This window comes from Zingiber officinale, chromosome 2A (genome assembly GCF_018446385.1).
Source record: "Zingiber officinale cultivar Zhangliang chromosome 2A, Zo_v1.1, whole genome shotgun sequence".
Lineage (NCBI taxonomy): Eukaryota > Viridiplantae > Streptophyta > Magnoliopsida > Zingiberales > Zingiberaceae > Zingiber > Zingiber officinale.
In genome coordinates, this window is record NC_055988.1 from 15,249,583 (window position 1) to 15,260,803 (window position 11,221).

Below are 11,221 nucleotides of genomic sequence, written 5' to 3' on the forward strand. Positions count from 1 at the left end.
AGAACCGCCGGTTCACGGTTCGGTTCACGGTTCGTCACGGTTCGTCACGGTTCAAGATTAATATGTTAAAAAAATTAAAAATTAAAAATTAAAAATTAAACATTAAACATTAAAAATTATAAATTAAAATTTATTAAACAAAGGGCTTGCACTTATTTAAGTTGCCTACGTATCCCTTTAGGGGAATCAAAGCCCACGTAGTTCTTTTACATTTTTTATCCTTTTACATTTTCATTCACTTCCATTTCCTGTTCCTGTCGTATTTGTTCCTTCAGTATCAAAATCTTCAACTTCGTCATCTGAAAGTTGCATTCCTTGGATTCTTTTCTCCGCTCTGGTCCAATCGTCCAAGAATGCTTGGGCTTCCAAGGAGTCGGAGACAAAGTTGATCGTCGTTCATCTAATATGTTGCCACCGTCTGCTCCACAGCAACAGTTAACACTGGACAAGCTAAAATTTCTTTTGCGATCACGGAGAGAACGGGAAAGCTTTGAGCCTTCTGTGACCACCACTTTAAGATATCAAGTTTTCGCTATCCGCTTCATTAAAATCAAAAGAAGTCGTAATAATTCTCAAGTTCCGTGTGGAACTTGAGGATCCCCGTGGACGTTTGTCCGTTCTTTTAATAAGAGTTGTGCTTTTGTAAGTTTTAAATTACTACTAGTAGTTTGTTGAATTTCGAAATATTAATTTGTGTTCCATATTTTGCATAATATTGATTATAAATATCATATAAATAAATTCTAACATTATATATAATATTAACTGGATCAGGAAGAAGAATCTTTAATTGGAATTAAAGCATCATAATATAAAGTTAACATTTCTTGTAAAACATCTAATTTAAATCTAGGATCTAAAGCAAATGCAATTAAATAAATTTCAGGAATTAAATAAAAATATTTTTCCCATTTAGTTTTCATAGCTAAGATGCAAGGAGATAAAGATTCATTATTAATATGTTCATTTAAAACTAATACTATATTAGAAAAATTTTCTAAAACTAATTGAGCAGTGGGATAATAAACACCGGAAAGTTGTTCGGTTGTATCATTAAATACTTTTAAAATTTCACAAATACTACTACAAATATTCCATTGTTGTGAAAATAAATATATATTAGTATTAGTGTTTTGTGCAAAAAATGAACATAATAATTCTTTATATTGAAATGAATCTTGTAATAATTGGTATGTTGAATTCCAACGTGTTGGTACATCATGTGGAAATTTTTTAGGTCTCATTCCATTAATTTTACAAAACCTACCCCATTATTTCATTATAGATGGATGAGACCATAAATAAGAAATTGCAATTCTAATTGGTTTAATATAACTTTCTAAAATTTTTAAACCATCTTGAACACATAAATTTAAAACATGACATACACAACGAATATGAAAAAATAAACCTCCAATAATAGGTTGACAAACAAATTTTAGATCATTTATACAAGCGGTATTAGAACTAGCATTATCTAATGATATTGAAAATATTTTATGAGTTAAACCATATTCTTCTAAAATTAAACATAATAATTGTGCGATATTATGAGCATTATGTGATTCATCAAAAACTCTATAAGCTAATAATCTTTTTTGGAGGTTCCAAGAGTTATCGATCCAATGGCAAGTCACACCCATATACGAATGTGTTTGCCAATGATCACTCCAAATATCGGAACATAAAGAAATTTTATTATCTAATTTACTAAATTCATCAATTAAATTCTTTTTTTCCTTGTTTTACTAATTTTTTAATTGTACGAGTAAGTGTAGTCCTAGGAACACGTTTAACACATGGATTAAGAGATTCTTTACAAAAATCTTCAAATGTGCATTTAGATCCAAAACTAAAAGAAAGATGTTCTACGGAAACAAATTTAGCTAATGATTCTCTTAATTTATTATCCGAATATAAAAATAAACCGGAATCGGTACTACCGCTAGTTGAAGAAAATCTTGATAATTGTGTTTGAGAACGGTCGAGTCCATATTCCGTCGGGTGCTTCGTTTCTACATGTCGTTTCAACGACCCATAGTCACTGCCGTTGAATATTTTAAGGAAGCATCAACATTGTGTACGATTTCTCGAGCAAGAGTGACCTTCTCAAAATGTTTAGTAAAAATAGAAGACTTTAGAGGAGGAAGTTCCCAAACCTTAGAAGTAATTGCATCGGTACTTCCTTGTGTTTCGGGTGTCGGATTCGGAAGATGCTCGATCTCATCATCGGTAGATTGAATGTTGGGGTCCTCCTCCCGCGGATTCATTATTTGCTTTCCCTTCCGAGCTCGAGATGATGCACCTCCGCGGCCTCCTTCCATTGTAATTGAAAACGAAAGCGCGTAGAGATTAGAGAATACGAAAATGAGATTAAGAGTAGACAAGATGTGTGTGAAAAATGATGAAATGAGCTCTCTATTTATAGAGTTTTGATGGTAACGGACACTAAATCATAGCCATTGATCAAAAAACGGTCAAATGATCCTAACCGTTGAAAAAAAATACCTAAAAAACTCTCCCAACGGCTACGAACCGCCGGTTAACCGGCGGTTCCAATGGCTATGAACCGCCGGTTAACCGGCGGTTCAAGCCGTTTAAAAAAAAAAAAAAAATTTGCGGCTGAATCGCCGGTTCAACCCGCCGGTTAACCGGCGGTTCGCCGGTTTTTACATCTAATGAACCGGAACCGGCCCGGCAACTTGCCGGGCCGGTTTCGGTTCGGCCCAGCGAATCGGGTCAACGGGCAACCGGCCCGTTGACCCGGTTACGGGCCTGGGCCGAGTCCGGGCCAGACCCGGCCCGGGATCGGGTCTAGTTTACGGTGGCCTCAGGTTGCCATCCAGGCATCTGCGCGGCGTCCGCCAGCGCTTCTTAATTTTTCCGACGCCGATGAAACTTCCAACGGAAAATGAAGACGGTGAAGAATCCGTGTTTGCGTTTGACGTCTCTCTGCCGCCGCCAAGCTTCCTCCTCTTCCACCGCCGCCGCTTCCACCGACGTCGATTGCGATGGTGGCGTAGGCACCCGGAGCGACGGGAAGCACCTCTTAACTGACAAACCCTCCCACAATGCCTCACTTCGCCACCTTAACGACCAACTCCGCTCCCTGCTCGACTCCGCCTCTCCCGGTCGCCTCTCCGCCACCTTGTGGGTCCTCGGCGGCATGCTTTCCCCCGACTCCGCTTCCCCGCCTGATGCCACCACTCGGTCGATCGTTTTCTCCGGCCTGGCCAAACGAAGCCAGCCCCTGAGCGAGGAGTCCCTCGCCCTCCTCGTCGAGATGGCCAAGATGGGATTTTTTCCGCCCGACGCTTTTGTGTTCACTCAGCTCATCAGCAAGCTGTGCCGCGGCGGCGCCACCTCCGGTGCCTGGGATTATTTCCACGCGGTAAAGGATGCTGGCGGCTCCATCGAGGCCCCTGTGTTCAACGCCCTCTTGATCGGCCTCGCTGCAATTAGAGACGTCGCAAGGATGAATCTTCTGTTTTCGGAGATGAAAGACTTGGGCGTGCGCCCCCACGTAGTCACCATCGGTATACTCATCAATCACCTCTGCAAATCTCGTCGTCTCGACGATGCACTGAAGGTGCTCGACGCAATGTCAAGCTCAGATTCGGGAGTGCCCCCTGACACAATCATTTTTAACACTCATCGATGGGCTCTGCAAGGCTGGAAGGCTTCAAGATGGTCTCTCCTTGTTTGATTGGATGAGATCAAGCCATGCTTGTGATCCTGACAATGTGACTTACACCATCTTGATCGATGCCTTCTGCAAGGCTGCAGAGTTTGACATGGCTCATGAATTGCTTACCAAGATGGAGAAGGAAAGGATTGCCGTCAATGTGTTTACGCTGAACGCCTTTGTAAATGGAATGTGTAGACATGGTATGATCGGAAGTGCCCTTGATTTTTTTCGAAAGAAAAAGGTCGAGTGGCCAGAAGTTAAAGGCAATGCTATCACCTGTAACATCCTGATTGGTGTTTTTTTTTTCTTTCCAACAATGTAGGAAGGGCGACAGCATTGTTTGGTGAGATGATCAAGGAAGGAGTTTCCTCTAATTCTGCAGCATACTCCACTCTCATCTCTCGGTTGACTCAAGTTGGTAAATTGGATGATGCTTTTTTGAATGTGTTGTTGATGAGAAAGAATGGTTTTCGAGTAGACATAAAGAGCTATAACACTTTGATCTGTGGGTTTTGCAAGAAGAAGAGGTTGGATAAGGCATTCGAGACATATGACAAAATGTGCAAGGCAGGGCGTAGGCCCGATGTCTTCACTTACACTTCTTTGATTGATGCTTTCTGCAAGACTACTGATTTTTCGACGGCTGATGAATTCCTCAATGAATGATCGATGATGGATGCAAACCTGATGTTGTCCTTATGGAACTCTGATCAATGGTTACTGCAAAGCTGGTGAACTTAACCAGGCCATGAAGATTTTCAGGAGCATGGATGTATCAGTGGTGCCGGCTAACACTGTTATTTATAACATCCTCATTGATTTTTATTGTAAGAATCAAAAAGTTGATGCCGCAATAGACCTTTTCGACGAGATGCAGAAATAAGATATATTGCCCGACGCCACGACCTACACATCCATTTTCAAGGGTCTTAAGGACTACAACATGTCTGATAAAGCCTTCGAGTTTATGGACAAGATGAGTTCGCAGGGATGCAAACCAAACTATGTGACAATGGTTGTTCTTACAAAATGGTTAACTGTGATCAGTGAGATAGAGAGACTGAGAGTATTTGTGCAACAGACGATATCTTCTGATATCGACTGGAGCAATCTTGATGTTTAATCTTATAGATGCTTCTTTTGTAATGTTGAATTGTACATTATGGTATGATTTCTGAGGCACCTTTTCATAATTCAAGCAATAACTTGTCACTGTGTTTCAGATCGTTGCCTGTCTATGCAAAGAAAATTGGGTGGAAATTGGATTTAGTAACTCTTTTGTAGTTCTTTGTTGGAAAAAATCTATGTATAATTGCACATTTTAATTTGTAATCTGAAATTGTTTGGTTCCATAAGTGTTTCCTTTTCTCATCCTAATGATTTCCATCCTAATCAAGTTGCAGTTTTGCTATGCTGACTGTAGAACAGTATTAGTGCGAAGAGTTCGATTAGGACACTTCATAGTTACCTGGAAGTTAGATTTTATGTGGATTTTCCTTTGAATGGAAGCGCCATATTGTAGCATATTTTGATCGAGTCATCTAACCGTAACGATCCTATTATCTTTCATCTCAGGCATGCGATTCTTGCTCGTCTGTAGGGTGTTCTTTTCTTTTCTTTCACCCCATGCCCAACAATATTTGACATAAACAACACTATATCTATTATTATCATATTGATATCGCATCAAATATGAAGTCGAGCTTGGACTAGAGGTCACAAATAATGCAACTCAATCAAGGTGAAACATTACCAGAATAAATTACATTTTGGATCTGTAACTTGTATTTTTTTTCAAATTTTAATCCTGTTCGTGTTAATTTACATTTTTAGTCCAGTAATTTATAATATTATTTCATTTCAGTCCTTTTCTTAAAAAAGAAAATCAAATTCCATATAGATCATAAAAAAAATAAAAGCCACATTGGTATAGAAAATTTAAATCCCCAAATTTCATCTTCCAATGGAAATTTTTAATTTTAGAGAAAAAGGATTAAAATTGAAAAATATTATAAGTTACTGGACTAACAGCGTAAATTAACTCGTAACAAGATTAAATAAACTATTTGCCAAAAAACATAATTTTTTCAATATTAATTTAGCGAAGTCTCTTAAGGTGGAGATCCATTAGTGGAGGTGTGAAGAGGGATGTCTCATTTCATCTAAGGTGACTATCAATGCCGATATCCATTGTTTGAGGTGTATGAGATTAGACTTAATTAAATTAATAGTAAGAACATGCTCGATTACTACAGTTTTATATTTTTTGGGGAGAAAATTAAAAGGACAATTTTTATTATTTGAATAGTTGAAAGGACATTTAAAAAAATAGTCAAAAAAATATTCAATCATATTTTTTATATAAAAATATTTTTATGTCAGTAATATTGTAATAACTATAAAGTAGTTAATATAGTCCCAGGCCGTAGCGCAGACGGTGGACGCATGGTATTTCTGACGTAATAGTCAGGGGTCGATTCTCAGGAACTGACGACCTGAGGTTTACCCCGCCATGCACCTATGGCCTGTGTACCTGCATGAACCTCTCTCCATATCCGTGGGGCTGACACTAACAGAATCGTTAAGGTAACGAATCTATCTTTTATATATAAAGTTGTTAATATAAGGTTATGACAACTATTTAAGTACGGTTATATTATTGTAACAATTACTAAATGACTGCTACAATAAGTTTAAGATGATTTTCATTTTTTTTTAGTGATATTGTGATATTGGTAAGTTTAAGCAATTTTAATTAAGTTATAAAGAATTTTAATATAAAAGTATTATATGTATAATATTTTTGACCAATTGAATTAATTAGTATATCTTAATACGTTGCCTAAGAGTCAGGAAATGAGGATGTTTTTAATATGAAAAATATGCTAGATGTTTTTTTTTATTTTTCATTTTTTTTTTAAAAAAAGAAGCTTCTTGATGATTCCATTAACTTGGAGTGTCGTCTTGATTTCATCTTTTTTTTTTATTTATTAATTCATATAAAATTCTAATATACGTAAAAATGGTCCATTGAATATTCAATCTATGTAATTGTCAACCTACTAACTTGGCGATTTTGACGTTCAATTCTAACTTTCAAAATGTTGAACTCCAAAGGGTGGAAATTCACAGGTGATTCTGTTCGAAATTTAAGTTAGATAGAGTTAGATAGAGGTCGGCGAAAATAGTATTAGTATTAACGGAGAGACGACTTTGATATACCTAGTTTATATATCCCGGAAGAATGAATCCCCACGTGGAACTCAAGGACAGCAGTGAAGAAATCGGTGGTACTTAGGCTCTGTGCAGACTCAGACAAGCATACGGAGCGTTAGAGACCAGAAACTAAGGAAAAAGTCCCCGGCGCAGGCCCTCCGATATTTAAATCAGGTACTTTTTCCCTAGAAGAATAGTGTATGAAGGAAAAAAAGAATTGTAAAAGACGAGTGCGAATGTGTGTGTACCTGGCTAAGGGAGAGGACCTCCCTTTTTATATGACACTGCGTACCTTCAGAGTCTGCATGTTGTCAGAGAATGTCAGGTGTCAAGGCTTGTCGGGTGAGAGAAGATGTACGGTGACCTCCTATTGGTGGAAGGAAAGTGTTGGATCGAAAAGCGCTAGAGAGGGGGGAGGGGGTGAATAGCACTCATGGATTTCACTTGCTTTTCGGAAACTAAGAGAAAATGCAGCGGAAAATAAAAACAAACAATTGAAGACACAGTGTGAGATACAGCAAAATAAATAACAAATGATTATAGGGGAATAACCTATAATAATTTATGGGAACTTTTAGATATTTTTCTCGATTTATTTGGAAGTCGTATGGAAAAGTTTAAGGGGATAAATTATTAAGTATTGGGTGGTAAAGGAAATCACCATTTGAGGAGGTTAAAGGAGGACTTAATATTAAACAGACCCAACCCTTATAAATACCTCACAGAAGCTACAGTTCCTATCAAAGCCCTAAAGCGCCGACTCCTCCCTTGAATTCGCCCGATTACGCCGAGGGTCTTAGCTCCGACGCACGTCGCGCCCGACCGCTGGCACCTCGTCGCGAGACGAGTCTCCGACCTTCTCTGTGCTTCATCGAGGGGTTTCACCAGTGGAGTCTTCCTTCGAACCAACCCTTCGCGCAAGGCGTCCTCGGTCGGGGAAGAAGAGCCGAAATCTGTGGGCACGGGAAGGGATTATCGTCGGTTCCGGAGGTTGGTGGTGAGGATTGGTACCCCCGACAGCTATTCTCGCTTGCTTGAGCTTAGGGCCAAGCTTATTCCGTCGGATGCTCTTCGTCGACAGTGGAGGTGCCCGACATCAAGGAATTGAGGTGAGAATTGTTTCAATTAGGGTTTTGGTAGTTATGGAGGCTATGATTTGAAGCTAGGATGCAAGCATATGTTGATTTAGGTATTGTTCTGGCAGTAATTCACGGTAGCAGTCTCGGCCACAATTTCCAGCAACTGTTCTTCATCCGGAGATTAGTAGGTAAGGAAGCTACAGCTCTAAACAGTAGATCTGTGGCTCTGGGTGTTGGATACAATTCGAATTGTGCTAATTTGTGTGATGGCAATGGATGTAGGCTCTGTAGGAGCTCTATTTGTGGATCTTGGCAGCAGGTATCACCAGAGGACCTGTGCCGGCGATTTCACCTTCGGGCAGAGGATCATCAGAGGTAAGTTTTGATATAAGATAAGCTGTGGGTGTTGGATACGGGTGAAGATGAATCTATAATAAGTAATAGTTGTGTTTAGGGAATAAATGCATGATTTGCTAGCCTAATTGTGGTAATATAATGTAGGGGGGTTTTGGTTGGTTTGTGTGAATCAGTAATGGGGATTAGTAGATTAGTGTGTGTTTATTTGGGTAATGAACGAAATCGGATTAATTACCTATCTTGTATATTGGCTTAGTTATTCGGTTTCTTAAGAGGATGGTTTAAATTGAAACGTTAACGTAGGACTTTGATCGAGGCGGGTGTCGTGACATAGTGACTTCGGATTCAGCTTGCATTTCGAGGCGGGTACTTCTTGACTTGCTTCTTTAGTTATCGATCTTAGTGCATGAGTTAGTTTCATATATGTAGTATTTATCTTGACTCCACTCGTCTTATTTCTTGTGCTTGATACTTTATCCACTCAATCTTTGAGATTCTCGTTTCTGTATCTATACAGTATCTCGTTGCTATTCAAGATATTTAGCAAATACTGGACACCAGATAGTAGATATTAGATACTGGATAGATAGATACCAGATACCATAGTTACTTGCTTTGACTGTTATCTATTCATGTTTCTTATTGAGCATGCTGGCTTCATGTAGCATACCTGATTTCTGTTATATATATATGATGACTGTTGCAATGTTCGCATCATGTCATTGCATGCATTGCTGGCGACAATGGCTCCCTTGTGGTTGAGACGGTCATTGGCCTGGGCCGCACGCTCGGGCACTCATGGGTAGTGGTAGCCTGGAGAGTGCCGCATGTCCTATCGTGCCCCCCACTCGCACACTTATTGGGTAGTGATAGCTGGAGTCGGGGGCAGCAGGGACCTCGTCGCAGACGTGGCTATTCAGCTACTATGCAACTGTCCCCTCGTCCGCTCGAGAGTAATGGTAGCTGGAGGGTGTACAGTCTATCATTGACCCGACCTCTCGTCCATACTGGGGTCATGGTACTTGAGGGGTGGGCGGGAGTGACCATCCGTGCATACGTTATTTCTCTGTTATTTTTGATTATGCTGTTATATGCTTACTTGTTCAGTTTCTGTTATAATATATCTGTTTATATGCTTAGACACTGATTACTGTGATAGTATACCTTATCTGTGATCTTGGTAGTTATGAGCAGTACTGTAGCAGTTTATGTTACCTCAGACCTTATACTACTAGCTTAGGATATGGTATCAGGTATATATATATATATATATATATATACTTTGTTTACACAGTAGTATCTACTATTTATCTTCCCGAGACTGTATCCTGTTGTACTCTTGACTATTTATGTTACTCATGCACTATCTATTCTTTACTCGCTGAGTTTTATACTCACCACCTCGTACATTGGTAATTTCACCAGGTAGCCGATAGTGATGCTAGTACACTTCGAGGGATCCTGACTGCCAGTCCCACGTCGCTTCTGAGGACGAATTTCCGGATTTGTTTAGATTTCTGGTTGTGAGTTGAACTTTTGAGTTTGGTATTGTAATAACCCTTCTTGGGACTTGATGTTATTCTGTGATTGATTTTGCTTTGTCGAGGAGTCAAGCCGGGCCGGCCCGCGGTGAGTTCTTTTGGTATTTTGGTACTTGTTATTTCGTTTTCCACTGTGTTTGATTTACCAGCCGAGTGGGCTGATTATTATCTGCATGGTTGTGTTTAGTTCTTGCCGTGTTGGCTATATTCTGTATGTGTATATCTGCTGACTATGTATATTGGTTTATATATGTCACTACTACAGGGGAGGTGCTGTCCGATTTTTTGTCGGACAACATTACTCTCGGGGCGTGACAATTTATTGGTATCAGAGCCACAGGTTTACGATGCCTATTTCGCACGTTTTGGATTTTTCGTGTTTTGATTCCTCGAAGTGACTTTTTGGGATTTGGGACCAGGCGGCAATGGAACACCTCCAAGTTATAGGCTGTAAGTTTTATAAGTATAATCATAAATTGTTGGTAATATTTATTAATTGTTGATACATGCATGAGACGTGGTCGGTCGGCAGCTGGTCACCGTCATGGTCCGGGACGACCACGGAAACAGCCTACCGAGCATGGGGAGCCGGAACCAGCGACCCAGAAGGCGGATTCTTCTGGGGATCTAACTGATGTTGAGACTGTTAGCTGGGGACAGAGCCTCTCGACCCCAAATAGAGAGCAGGGGCGTCAGCCTTAGGAATTTCCTTCCGTTGTACCACCGGTGAGAGATCAGGGATTTCAACCGCAGAGGTTTCCTTCCGTGGGTCCATCAGTAGCGCTTGCACCTGCTACTACCGAGTGGATGAGAAATAGACCACGTATACCATTACTGGCGAGGTCCGCCAAGGACAGATTTACCCTATATTAGGGTGGAGCAGATCCTTGGGCTGCTCGTAGCTGGTTGAAGAATCTGGAGAGCACGTTTGGATACATGAGTTGTATAGACGAGGAGAAAGTGGAATTGGTTACGTATCACCTCTGAGATCAGGCGGTCACTTGGTAGGATATGCAGAAGACGATCTTCGGGGAGCAACACATCACATGGATGATGTTTCGTGATGCCTTCGAGAGACAGTACTTCCCTGCTACTTTTTGTCTTGCTCGCCGCTAGGAGTTTCTGAATCTCAAGTAGAGCGATCGTTCAGTATTGGAGTACAATGTAGAGTTCAGTAGGTTGGCTGAATTTTGTCCTCAGCTAGTGGCACAGGATTACGATCGGATGCATCAGTTTACTCAGGGCCTTGCTGCATACATTCGGATCCGGATGTCAGGTTTTCCGGGTAGCTCCTACCGAGAAGTTTTGGATCATGCGCTGTATATCGAGATGACACAGAA

The 11,221-nt window shown here is 40.2% G+C and overlaps 1 pseudogene; it reads left to right on the plus strand.

Annotated features, from left to right (window-relative positions):
* The first annotated feature begins 2,851 nt into the window (after positions 1-2,851).
* Positions 2,852-4,834, plus strand: LOC122040790 (annotated as a pseudogene).
* The last annotated feature ends 6,387 nt before the right edge of the window (positions 4,835-11,221 follow it).